Source organism: Canis lupus, chromosome 27 (assembly GCF_048164855.1).
Source record: "Canis lupus baileyi chromosome 27, mCanLup2.hap1, whole genome shotgun sequence".
NCBI lineage: Eukaryota > Metazoa > Chordata > Mammalia > Carnivora > Canidae > Canis > Canis lupus.
Window position 1 is genome coordinate 2585306 of NC_132864.1, and position 13467 is coordinate 2598772.

Sequence of the window (13467 nt, forward strand, 5' to 3'; positions counted from 1 at the left end):
TGCTTCCCTGTGAGAGCTGAGGACAGGGCAGAACCCTCCTGCATCCTGCCTGACTGTAGACGTACCTGCTAACCTCTTTCTGTTAGTGGCTGGGATAGGTTGTGGGAAAAGCATGTGTAAGCATTGGGCCTGAACTCCCGAGTATCTGAGTTGAATACAGCGATTTCCAACATCCTTCTTCAATAGGAGTGTAGCTAGGTTCCAACTCCCATGTCCGAGTGGGTAGCAGACATCTGCCTCCCATGCATACACACTTCTGAGAGTTGAGCTTATGGCCTGTAACCCTACATCGTGCCTGCCGCTACCTTTCGCTTCCAAAAGGCCTAGGCTCGCTGCTTGACGCAAGTGTTGGGAGAGGTAATTGGAATCTCCCGGCACACAAGACGAGTGCCTCCAAGCTCAATCAAGCGATTGCCTAGTAATTCCTGGGGTAGACTGGTGCTACATACTAAGTTCCATACGTGAGTAGGTATTTGAACGCCTTGTCCAAAAACATCTTACTGCTGAGAGTTGAGCTGACCCTCAGTCCCTCACAGTTCCACACTGCCTGCAGAGTGAGTTTCGCACGTCTTCACCAGAGACGTTTGCCAGAGGCCTCTGAGACGCAAGTTAACAATGCAGACCTGGAGGGTATCTCCAGGTGCAGTAGAGTGGTAATCTGGGAACCTCCTGTCTCAGAATACTGCTACCTTGACCCTGCCATAAGTATGCAGCTAGTTGACCGCTGGCTTCAAGACATGCTTCCCTGTGAGAGCTAAGGACAGGGCACAACCCTCCCGCATCCTGCTTGACTGTAGAAGGAGCTGCTAACGTCCTCATGTTAGTGGCAGGGAAAGGTTGTGAGAAAAGCATGTGGAATCGTTGTGCCTGAACCCACGTGTATCTGAGTTGAATACAGCGATTTCCAAAGTCCTTTTTCATCAGAGTGTAGTAGGTTCCCACTCGCATGTACGAGTGCGTAGCAGACATCTGCCTCCCATGCATACACACTTCTGAGAGTTGAGCTTATGGCCTGTATCCCTACCTCCTGCCTGCAGCTAGCTTTCGCTTCCAAAAGGCCTAGGCTCGCTGCTTGACGCAAGTGTTGGGAGAGGTAACTGGAATCTCCCGGCACACAAGACGAGTGCCTCCAAGCTCAATCAAGCGATTTCCTAGTAATTCCTGGGGTAGACTGGTGCTACATACTAAGTTCCATTCGTGAGTAGGTAGTTGAACGCCTTGTCCAAAAACATCTTACTGCTGTGAGTTGAGCTCACCCTCAGTCCCTCACAGTTCCACACTGCCTGCAGAGTGAGTTTCGGACGTCTTCACCAGAGACGTTTGCCAGAGGCTTCTGAGACGCAAGTTAACAATGCAGACCTGGAGGGTATCTCCAGGTGCAGTAGAGTGGTAATCTGGGAACCTCCTTACTCAGAATACTGCTACCTTCACACTGCCATAAGAATGCAGCTAGTTGAGAGCTGGCTTCTAGGCATGCTTCCCTGGGAGTGCTGAGGACAGGGCAGAACCCACCGGCATCCTGCCTGACTGTAGGCGCAGCTGCTAACATCCTAATGTTAGTGGCTGAGAGAGGTTGCGGGAAAAGCATGTGTAAGCATTGGGCCAGAACTCCTGTGTATCTGAGTTGAATACAGCGATTTCCAATGGCCTTCTTCAATCAGAGTGTAGGTAGTTTCCAACTCCCATGTCAGAGTGGGTAGCAGACATCTGTCTCCCCTGCATACACACTTCTGAGAGTTGAGCTTAAGGCCTGTACCTCCCCATCCAGCGTGCTGGTTCCTTTCACTTCTAAAAGGCCTAGGCTCGCTGTTTGACGGAAGTGTTGGGAGAGGTAATTGGAATCTCCCGGCACACAAGACTAGGGCCTCCAAGCTCATTCCAGCGATTGCCTAGTAATTCGTGTGGTAGACTGCTGCTACATACTAAGTTCCATACGTGAGAAGGTAGCTGAACGCCTTGTCCAAAAGCATCTTACTTCTGAGAGTTGAGCTCACCCTCAGTCCCTCACAGTTCCACACTGCCTGCAGAGTGAGTTTCGGACGTCTTCACCAGAGACGTTTGCCACAGGCTTCTGAGACGCAAGTTAACAATGCAGACCTGGAGGGTATCTCCAGGTGCAGTAGAGTGGTAATCTTGGAACCTCCTGACTCAGAATACTGCTACCTTCACACTGCCATAAGAATGCAGCTAGTTGAGAGCTGGCTTCTAGGCATGCTTCCCTGGGAGTGCTGAGGACATGGCAGAACCCACCCGCATCCTGCCTGACTGTAGGCGCAGCTGCTAACATCCTAATGTTAGTGGCTGAGAGAGGTTGCGGGAAAAGCATGTGTAAGCATTGGGTCTGAACTCCTGTGTATCTGAGTTGAATACAGCGATTTCCAATGGCCTTCTTCAATCAGAGTGTAGGTAGTTTCCAACTCCCATGTCAGAGTGGGTAGCAGACATCTGTCTCCCCTGCATACACACTTCTGAGAGTTGAGCTTAAGGCCTGTACCTCCCCATCCAGCCTGCTGGTTCCTTTCACTTCTAAAAGGCCTAGGCTCGCTGTTTGACGGAAGTGTTGGGAGAGGTAATTGGAATCTCCCGGCACACAAGACTAGTGCCTCCAAGCTCATTCCAGCGATAGCCTAGTAATTCCTGGGGTAGACAGGTGCTACATACTAAGTTCCATACGTGAGAATGTAGCTGAACGCCTTGTCCAAAAGCATCTTACTTCTGAGAGTTGAGCTCAGCCTCAGTCCCTCACAGTTCCACACTGCCTGCAGAGTGAGTTTCGCAGGTCTTCACCAGAGACGTTTGCCACAGGCTTCTGAGACGCAAGTTAAAAATGCAGACCTGGAGGGTATCTCCAGGTGCAGTAGAGTGGTAATCTCGGAACCGCCTTACTCAGAATACTGCTACCTTCACACTGTCATAAGAATGCAGCTAGTTGAGAGCTGGCTTCTAGGCATGCTTCCCTGTGAGAGCTGAGGACAGGGCAGAACCCTCCCGCATCCTGCCTGACTGTAGACGTACCTGCTAACCTCTTTCTGTTAGTGGCTGGGATAGGTTGTGGGAAAAGCATGTGTAAGCATTGGGCCTGAACTCCCGAGTATCTGAGTTGAATACAGCGATTTCCAACATCCTTCTTCAATATGAGTGTAGCTAGGTTCCAACTCCCATGTCCGAGTGGGTAGCAGACATCTGCCTCACATGCATACACACTTCTGAGAGTTGAGCTTATGGCCTGTAACCCTACATCGTGCCTGCCGCTACCTTTCGCTTCCAAAAGGCCTAGGCTCGCTGCTTAACGCAAGTGTTGGGAGATGTAATTGGAATCTCCCGGCACACAAGACGAGTGCCTCCAAGCTCAATCAAGCGATTTCCTAGTAATTCCTGGGGTAGACTGGTGCTACATACTAAGTTCCATACGTGAGTAGGTAGTTGAACGCCTTGTCCAAAAACATCTTACTGCTGAGAGTTGAGCTGACCCTCAGTCCCTCACAGTTCCACACTGCCTGCAGAGTGAGTTTCGCACGTCTTCACCAGAGACGTTTGCCAGAGGCCTCTGAGACGCAAGTTAACAATGCAGACCTGGAGGGTATCTCCAGGTGCAGTAGAGTGGTAATCTGGGAACCTCCTGTCTCAGAATACTGCTACCTTGACCCTGCCATAAGTATGCAGCTAGTTGACCGCTGGCTTCAAGACATGCTTCCCTGTGAGAGCTAAGGACAGGGCACAACCCTCCCGCATCCTGCTTGACTGTAGAAGGAGCTGCTAACGTCCTCATGTTAGTGGCAGGGAAAGGTTGTGAGAAAAGCATGTGGAATCGTTGTGCCTGAACCCACGTGTATCTGAGTTGAATACAGCGATTTCCAAAGTCCTTTTTCATCAGAGTGTAGTAGGTTCCCACTCGCATGTACGAGTGGGTAGCAGACATCTGCCTCCCATGCATACACACTTCTGAGAGTTGAGCTTATGGCCTGTATCCCTACCTCCTGCCTGCAGCTAGCTTTCGCTTCCAAAAGGCCTAGGCTCGCTGCTTCACCGAAGTGTTGGGAGAGGTAACTGGAATCTCCCGGCAACAAGACTAGTGCCTCCAAGCTCAATCCAGCGATTTCCCAGTAATTCCTGGGGTAGACTGGTGCTACATACTAAGTTCCATACGTGAGTAGGTATTTGAACGCCTTGTCCAAAAACATCTTACTGCTGAGAGTTGAGCTGACCCTCAGTCCCTCACAGTTCCACACTGCCTGCAGAGTGAGTTTCGCACGTCTTCACCAGAGACGTTTGCCAGAGGCCTCTGAGACGCAAGTTAACAATGCAGACCTGGAGGGTATCTCCAGGTGCAGTAGAGTGGTAATCTGGGAACCTCCTTACTCAGAATACTGCTACCTTCACACTGTCATAAGAATGCAGCTAGTTGAGAGCTGGCTTCAAGGCATGCTTCCCTGTGAGAGCTGAGGACAGGGCAGGACCCTCCCGCATCCTGCCTGACTGTAGACTTACCTGCTAACCTCCTTCTGTTAGTGGCTGGGATAGTTTGTGGGAAAAGCATGTGTAAGCATTGGGCCTGAACTCCCGTGTATCTGAGTTGAATACAGCGATTTCCAAAGTCCTTCTTCAATAGGAGTGTAGCTAGGTTCCAACTCCCATGTCCGAGTGGGTAGCAGACATCTGCCACCCATGCATACACACTTCTGAGAGTTGAGCTTATGGCCTGTAACCCAACATCCTGCCTGCCGCTACCTTTCGCTTCCAAAAGGCCTAGGCTCGCTGCTTGACGCAAGTGTTGGGAGAGGTAACTGGAATCTCCCGGCACACAAGACGAGTGCCTCCAAGCTCAATCAAGCGATTTCCTAGTAATTCCTGGGTTAGACTGGTGCTACATACTAAGTTCCATACGTGAGTAGGTAGTTGAACGCCTTGTCCAAAAACATCTTACTTCTGAGAGTTGAGCTCACCCTCAGTCCCTCACAGTTCCACACTGCCTGCAGAGTGAGTTTCGGACGTCTTCACCAGAGACGTTTGCCAGAGGCTTCTGAGACGCAAGTTAACAATGCAGACCTGGAGGGTATCTCCAGGTGCAGTAGAGTGGTAATCTGGGAACCTCCTTACTCAGAATACTGCTACCTTCACACTGCCATAAGAATGCAGCTAGTTGAGAGCTGGCTTCTAGGCATGCTTCCCTGGGAGTGCTGAGTACAGGGCAGAACCCACCCGCATCCTGCCTGACTGTAGGCGCAGCTGCTAACATCCTAATGTTAGTGGCTGAGAGAGGTTGCGGGAAAAGCATGTGTAAGCATTGGGCCTGAACTCCTGTGTATCTGAGTTGAATACAGCGATTTCCAATGGCCTTCTTCAATCAGAGTGTAGGTAGTTTCCAACTCCCTTGTCAGAGTGGGTAGCAGACATCTGTCTCCCCTGCATACACACTTCTGAGAGTTGAGCTTAAGGCCTGTACCTCCCCATCCAGCCTGCTGGTTCCTTTCACTTCTAAAAGGCCTAGGCTCGCTGTTTGACGGAAGTGTTGGGAGAGGTAATTGGAATCTCCCGGCACACAAGACTAGTGCCTCCAAGCTCATTCCAGCGATAGCCTAGTAATTCCTGGGGTAGACAGGTGCTACATACTAAGTTCCATACGTGAGAAGGTAGCTGAACGCCTTGTCCAAAAGCATCTTACTTCTGAGAGTTGAGCTCACCCTCAGTCCCTCACAGTTCCACACTGCCTGCAGAGTGAGTTTCGCAGGTCTTCACCAGAGACGTTTGCCACAGGCTTCTGAGACGCAAGTTAACAATGCAGACCTGGAGGGTATCTCCAGGTGCAGTAGAGTGGTAATCTCGGAACCGCCTTACTCAGAATACTGCTACCTTCACGCTGTCATAAGAATGCAGCTAGTTGAGAGCTGGCTTCTAGGCATGCTTCCCTGTGAGAGCTGAGGACAGGGCAGAACCCTCCCGCATCCTGCCTGACTGTAGACGTACCTGCTAACCTCCTTCTGTTAGTGGCTGGGATAGGTTGTGGGAAAAGCATGTGTAAGCATTGGGCCTGAACTCCCGAGTATCTGAGTTGAATACAGCGATTTCCAACATCCTTCTTCAATAGGAGTGTAGCTAGGTTCCAACTCCCATGTCCGAGTGGGTAGCAGACATCTGCCTCCCATGCATACACACTTCTGAGAGTTGAGCTTATGGCCTGTAACCCTACATCGTGCCTGCCGCTACCTTTCGCTTCCAAAAGGCCTAGGCTCGCTGCTTGACGCAAGTGTTGGGAGAGGTAATTGGAATCTCCCGGCACACAAGACGAGTGCCTCCAAGCTCAATCAAGCGATTTCCTAGTAATTCCTGGGGTAGACTGGTGCTACATACTAAGTTCCATACGTGAGTGGTAGTTGAACGCCTTGTCCAAAAACATCTTACTGCTGAGAGTTGAGCTGACCCTCAGTCCCTCACAGTTCCACACTGCCTGCAGAGTGAGTTTCGCACGTCTTCACCAGAGACGTTTGCCAGAGGCCTCTGAGACGCAAGTTAACAATGCAGACCTGGAGGGTATCTCCAGGTGCAGTAGAGTGGTAATCTGGGAACCTCCTGTCTCAGAATACTGCTACCTTGACCCTGCCATAAGTATGCAGCTAGTTGACCGCTGGCTTCAAGACATGCTTCCCTGTGAGAGCTAAGGACAGGGCACAACCCTCCCGCATCCTGCTTGACTGTAGAAGGAGCTGCTAACGTCCTCATGTTAGTGGCAGGGAAAGGTTGTGAGAAAAGCATGTGGAATCGTTGTGCCTGAACCCACGTGTATCTGAGTTGAATACAGCGATTTCCAAAGTCCTTTTTCATCAGAGTGTAGTAGGTTCCCACTCGCATGTACGAGTGGGTAGCAGACATCTGCCTCCCATGCATACACACTTCTGAGAGTTGAGCTTATGGCCTGTATCCCTACCTCCTGCCTGCAGCTAGCTTTCGCTTCCAAAAGGCCTAGGCTCGCTGCTTCACCGAAGTGTTGGGAGAGGTAACTGGAATCTCCCGGCAACAAGACTAGTGCCTAAAAGCTCAATCCAGCGATTTCCCAGTAATTCCTGGGGTAGACTGGTGCTACATACTAAGTTCCATACGTGAGTAGGTATTTGAACGCCTTGTCCAAAAACATCTTACTGCTGAGAGTTGAGCTGACCCTCAGTCCCTCACAGTTCCACACTGCCTGCAGAGTGAGTTTCGCACGTCTTCACCAGAGACGTTTGCCAGAGGCCTCTGAGACGCAAGTTAACAATGCAGACCTGGAGGGTATCTCCAGGTGCAGTAGAGTGGTAATCTGGGAACCTCCTTACTCAGAATACTGCTACCTTCACACTGTCATAAGAATGCAGCTAGTTGAGAGCTGGCTTCAAGGCATGCTTCCCTGTGAGAGCTGAGGACAGGACAGGACCCTCCCGCATCCTGCCTGACTGTAGACTTACCTGCTAACCTCCTTCTGTTAGTGGCTGGGATAGTTTGTGGGAAAAGCATGTGTAAGCATTGGGCCTGAACTCCCGTGTATCTGAGTTGAATACAGCGATTTCCAAAGTCCTTCTTCAATAGGAGTGTAGCTAGGTTCCAACTCCCATGTCCGAGTGGGTAGCAGACATCTGCCACCCATGCATACACACTTCTGAGAGTTGAGCTTATGGCCTGTAACCCAACATCCTGCCTGCCGCTACATTTCGCTTCTAAAAGGCCTAGGCTCGCTGCTTGACGCAAGTGTTGGGAGAGGTAACTGGAATCTCCCGGCACACAAGACGAGTGCCTACAAGCTCAATCAAGCGATTTCCTAGTAATTCCTGGGGTAGACTGGTGCTACATACTAAGTTCCATACGTGAGTAGGTAGTTGAACGCCTTGTCCAAAAACATCTTACTTCTGAGAGTTGAGCTCACCCTCAGTCCCTCACAGTTCCACACTGCCTGCAGAGTGAGTTTCGGACGTCTTCACCAGAGACGTTTGCCAGAGGCTTCTGAGACGCAAGTTAACAATGCAGACCTGGAGGGTATCTCCAGGTGCAGTAGAGTGGTAATCTGGGAACCTCCTTACTCAGAATACTGCTACCTTCACACTGCCATAAGAATGCAGCTAGTTGAGAGCTGGCTTCTAGGCATGCTTCCCTGGGAGTGCTGAGGACAGGGCAGAACCCACCCGCATCCTGCCTGACTGTAGGCGCAGCTGCTAACATCCTAATGTTAGTGGCTGAGAGAGGTTGCGGGAAAAGCATGTGTAAGCTTTGGGCCTGAACTCCTGTGTATCTGAGTTGAATACAGCGATTTCCAATGGCCTTCTTCAATCAGAGTGTAGGTAGTTTCCAACTCCCATGTCAGAGTGGGTAGCAGACATCTGTCTCCCCTGCATACACACTTCTGAGAGTTGAGCTTAAGGCCTGTACCTCCCCATCCAGCCTGATGGTTCCTTTCACTTCTAAAAGGCCTAGGCTCGCTGTTTGACGGAAGTGTTGGGAGAGGTAATTGGAATCTCCCGGCACACAAGACTAGGGCCTCCAAGCTCATTCCAGCGATTGCCTAGTAATTCGTGTGGTAGACTGCTGCTACATACTAAGTTCCATACGTGAGAAGGTAGCTGAACGCCTTGTCCAAAAGCATCTTACTTCTGAGAGTTGAGCTCACCCTCAGTCCCTCACAGTTCCACACTGCCTGCAGAGTGAGTTTCGCAGGTCTTCACCAGAGACGTTTGCCAGAGGCCTCTGAGACGCAAGTTAACAATGCAGACCTGGAGGGTATCTCCAGGTGCAGTAGAGTGGTAATCTGGGAACCTCCTTACTCAGAATACTGCTACCTTCACACTGTCATAAGAATGCAGCTAGTTGAGAGCTGGCTTCAAGGCATGCTTTCCTGTGAGAGCTGAGGACAGGGCAGGACCCTCCCGCATCCTGCCTGACTGTAGACTTACCTGCTAACCTCCTTCTGTTAGTGGCTGGGATAGTTTGTGGGAAAAGCATGTGTAAGCATTGGGCCTGAACTCCCGTGTATCTGAGTTGAATACAGCGATTTCCAAAGTCCTTCTTCAATAGGAGTGTAGCTAGGTTCCAACTCCCATGTCCGAGTGGGTAGCAGACATCTGCCACCCATGCATACACACTTCTGAGAGTTGAGCTTATGGCCTGTAACCCAACATCCTGCCTGCCGCTACCTTTCGCTTCCAAAAGGCCTAGGCTCGCTGCTTGACGCAAGTGTTGGGAGAGGTAACTGGAATATCCCGGCACACAAGACGAGTGCCACCAAGCTCAATCAAGCGATTTCCTAGTAATTCCTGGGGTAGACTGGTGCTACATACTAAGTTCCATACGTGAGAAGGTAGCTGAACGCCTTGTCCAAAAACATCTTACTTCTGAGAGTTGAGCTCACCCTCAGTCCCTCACAGTTCCACACTGCCTGCAGAGTGAGTTTCGGACGTCTTCACCAGAGACGTTTGCCAGAGGCTTCTGAGACGCAAGTTAACAATGCAGACCTGGAGGGTATCTCCAGGTGCAGTAGAGTGGTAATCTGGGAACCTCCTTACTCAGAATACTGCTACCTTCACACTGCCATAAGAATGCAGCTAGTTGAGAGCTGGCTTCTAGGCATGCTTCCCTGGGAGTGCTGAGGACAGGGCAGAACCCACCCGCATCCTGCCTGACTGTAGGCGCAGCTGCTAACATCCTAATGTTAGTGGCTGAGAGAGGTTGCGGGAAAAGCATGTGTAAGCATTGGGCCTGAACTCCTGTGTATCTGAGTTGAATACAGCGATTTCCAATGGCCTTCTTCAATCAGAGTGTAGCTAGTTTCCAACTCCCATGTCAGAGTGGGTAGCAGACATCTGTCTCCCCTGCATACACACTTCTGAGAGTTGAGCTTAAGGCCTGTACCTCCCCATCCAGCCTGCTGGTTCCTTTCACTTCTAAAAGGCCTAGGCTCGCTGTTTGACGGAAGTGTTGGGAGAGGTAATTGGAATCTCCCGGCACACAAGACTAGGGCCTCCAAGCTCATTCCAGCGATTGCCTAGTAATTCGTGTGGTAGACTGGTGCTACATACAAAGTTCCATACGTGAGAAGGTAGCTGAACGCCTTGTCCAAAAGCATCTTACTTCTCAGAGTTGAGCTCACCCTCAGTCCCTCACAGTTCCACACTGCCTGCAGAGTGAGTTTCGCAGGTCTTCACCAGAGACGTTTGCCACAGGCTTCTGAGACGCAAGTTAACAATGCAGACCTGGAGGGTATCTCCAGGTGCAGTAGAGTGGTAATCTGGGAACCTCCTTACTCAGAATACTGCTACCTTCACACTGCCATAAGAATGCAGCTAGTTGAGAGCTGGCTTCTAGGCATGCTTCCCTGGGAGTGCTGAGGACAGGGCAGAACCCACCCGCATCCTGCCTGACTGTAGGCGCAGCTGCTAACATCCTAATGTTAGTGGCTGAGAGAGGTTGCGGGAAAAGCATGTGTAAGCATTGGGCCTGAACTCCTGTGTATCTGAGTTGAATACAGCGATTTCCAATGGCCTTCTTCAATCAGAGTGTAGGTAGTTTCCAACTCCCATGTCAGAGTGGGTAGCAGACATCTGTCTCCCCTGCATACACACTTCTGAGTGTTGAGCTTAAGGTCTGTACCTCCCCATCCAGCCTGCTGGTTCCTTTCACTTCTAAAAGGCCTAGGCTCGCTGTTTGACGGAAGTGTTGGGAGAGGTAATTGGAATCTCCCGGCACACAAGACTAGTGCCTCCAAGCTTATTCCAGCGATAGCCTAGTAATTCCTTGGGTAGACAGGTGCTACATACTAAGTTCCATACGTGAGAATGTAGCTGAACGCCTTGTCCAAAAGCATCTTACTTCTGAGAGTTGAGCTCACCCTCAGTCCCTCACAGTTCCACACTGCCTGCAGAGTGAGTTTCGCAGGTCTTCACCAGAGACGTTTGCCACAGGCTTCTGAGACGCAAGTTAACAATGCAGACCTGGAGGGTATCTCCAGGTGCAGTAGAGTGGTAATCTCGGAACCGCCTTACTCAGAATACTGCTACCTTCACACTGTCATAAGAATGCAGCTAGTTGAGAGCTGGCTTCTAGGCATGCTTCCCTGTGAGAGCTGAGGACAGGGCAGAACCCTCCCGCATCCTGCCTGACTGTAGACGTACCTGCTAACCTCCTTCTGTTAGTGGCTGGGATAGGTTGTGGGAAAAGCATGTGTAAGCATTGGGCCTGAACTCCCGAGTATCTGAGTTGAATACAGCGATTTCCAACATCCTTCTTCAATAGGAGTGTAGCTAGGTTCCAACTCCCATGTCCGAGTGGGTAGCAGACATCTGCCTCCCATGCATACACACTTCTAAGAGTTGAGCTTATGGCCTGTAACCCTACATCGTGCCTGCCGCTACCTTTCGCTTCCAAAAGGCCTAGGCTCGCTGCTTGACGCAAGTGTTGGGAGAGGTAATTGGAATCTCCCGGCACACAAGACGAGTGCCTCCAAGCTCAATCAAGCGATTGCCTAGTAATTCCTGGGGTAGACTGGTGCTACATACTAAGTTCCATACGTGAGTAGGTAGTTGAACGCCTTGTCCAAAAACATCTTACTGCTGAGAGTTGAGCTGACCCTCAGTCCCTCACAGTTCCACACTGCCTGCAGAGTGAGTTTCGCACGTCTTCACCAGAGACGTTTGCCAGAGGCCTCTGAGACGCAAGTTAACAATGCAGACCTGGAGGGTATCTCCAGGTGCAGTAGAGTGGTAATCTGGGAACCTCCTGTCTCAGAATACTGCTACCTTGACCCTGCCATAAGTATGCAGCTAGTTGACCGCTGGCTTCAAGACATGCTTCCCTGTGAGAGCTAAGGACAGGGCACAACCCTCCCGCATCCTGCTTGACTGTAGAAGGAGCTGCTAACGTCCTCATGTTAGTGGCAGGGAAAGGTTGTGAGAAAAGCATGTGGAATCGTTGTGCCTGAACCCACGTGTATCTGAGTTGAATACAGCGATTTCCAAAGTCCTTTTTCATCAGAGTGTAGTAGGTTCCCACTCGCATGTACGAGTGGGTAGCAGACATCTGCCTCCCATGCATACACACTTCTGAGAGTTGAGCTTATGGCCTGTATCCCTACCTCCTGCCTGCAGCTAGCTTTCGCTTCCAAAAGGCCTAGGCTCGCTGCTTCACTGAAGTGTTGGGAGAGGTAACTGGAATCTCCCGGCAACAAGACTAGTGCCTCCAAGCTCAATCCAGCGATTTCCCAGTAATTCCTGGGGTAGACTGGTGCTACATACTAAGTTCCATATGTGAGAAGGTAGCTGAACGCCTTGTCCAAAATTATCTTACTGCTGAGAGTTGAGCTGACCCTCAGTCCCTCACAGTTCCACACTCCCTGCAGAGTGAGTTTCGCACGTCTTCACCAGAGACGTTTGCCAGAGGCCTCTGAGACGCAAGTTAACAATGCAGACCTGGAGGGTATCTCCAGGTGCAGTAGAGTGGTAATCTGGGAACCTCCTTACTCAGAATACTGCTACCTTCACACTGTCATAAGAATGCAGCTAGTTGAGAGCTGGCTTCAAGGCATGCTTCCCTGTGAGAGCTGAGGACAGGGCAGGACCCTCCCGCATCCTGCCTGACTGTAGACTTACCTGCTAACCTCCTTCTGTTAGTGGCTGGGATAGTTTGTGGGAAAAGCATGTGTAAGCATTGGGCCTGAACTCCCGTGTATCTGAGTTGAATACAGCGATTTCCAAAGTCCTTTTTCAATAGGAGTGTAGCTAGGTTCCAACTCCCATGTCCGAGTGGGTAGCAGACATCTGCCACCCATGCATACACACTTCTGAGAGTTGAGCTTATGGCCTGTAACCCAACATCCTGCCTGCCGCTACCTTTCGCTTCCAAAAGGCCTAGGCTCGCTGCTTGATGCAAGTGTTGGGAGAGGTAACTGGAATCTCCCGGCACACAAGACGAGTGCCTCCAAGCTCAATCAAGCGATTTCCTAGTAATTCCTGGGGTAGACTGGTGCTACATACTAAGTTCCATACGTGAGTAGGTAGTTGAACGCCTTGTCCAAAAACATCTTACTTCTGAGAGTTGAGCTCACCCTCAGTCCCTCACAGTTCCACACTGCCTGCAGAGTGAGTTTCGGACGTCTTCACCAGAGACGTTTGCCAGAGGCTTCTGAGACGCAAGTTAACAATGCAGACCTGGAGGGTATCTCCAGGTGCAGTAGAGTGGTAATCTGGGAACCTCCTTACTCAGAATACTGCTACCTTCACACTGCCATAAGAATGCAGCTAGTTGAGAGCTGGCTTCTAGGCATGCTTCCCTGGGAGTGCTGAGGACAGGGCAGAACCCACCCGCATCCTGCCTGACTGTAGGCGCAGCTGCTAACATCCTAATGTTAGTGGCTGAGAGAGGTTGCGGGAAAAGCATGTGTAAGCATTGGGCCTGAACTCCTGTGTATCTGAGTTGAATACAGCGATTTCCAATGGCCTTCTTCAATCAGAGTGTAGG